Source organism: Chrysochloris asiatica, unplaced genomic scaffold, assembly GCF_000296735.1.
Source record: "Chrysochloris asiatica unplaced genomic scaffold, ChrAsi1.0 scaffold00022, whole genome shotgun sequence".
NCBI lineage: Eukaryota > Metazoa > Chordata > Mammalia > Afrosoricida > Chrysochloridae > Chrysochloris > Chrysochloris asiatica.
Window position 1 is genome coordinate 19,520,228 of NW_006408540.1, and position 602 is coordinate 19,520,829.

Genomic DNA, 602 nt, shown 5'->3' on the forward strand with positions numbered 1-602 from the left:
GATTGAAGAAAGAAATGGGACTCTGTCAACAGAACAGAATGCCTTGGAACAACCGGAACCAGACTATTTAAAGGACATGAGGAAAAGTCAATCATTGTTAAGAAGACAGAACCATTCAATTTTGGCATCTAAAATGGTAGCACAGGCTTCTCTAGTAGATTAGCAGCTACACAAGATACGCCTTTTATTCATCAATCTTCTGAGTTAGGTGATTTAGCCACCTGGCAAGAAAATACCAGTGCTTGGAAAGAAGACGCGTCCTGGCAATCAGAAGACGTTAGGGGGCAGTAGAAAATAGCAGACAGAGACAACAAGCCGCAGAACAACAAAGGAGAAAGATGGAAAAGGAAGCACAGCGGCTGAAGACGGAACAAAAAAAAATTGGTGTGAAACGTTCCTAAGGAAGGTTTTTTGTTCTTTAAATGTTATAGTGCCAATAGGAAAAACCTGAGCTCTACAATCCAAGCAAGATGTGTACGGATGGAGGCGTGTTTTCAGCATACTGTGCTGCTTGATTTCAATACATTCCTCAGGTCATCCGACCCCCAGATTCTCCCTAAATACTTGGAGCTCTTGCGTTTGAATTAAAAAAAAAAAAAAAA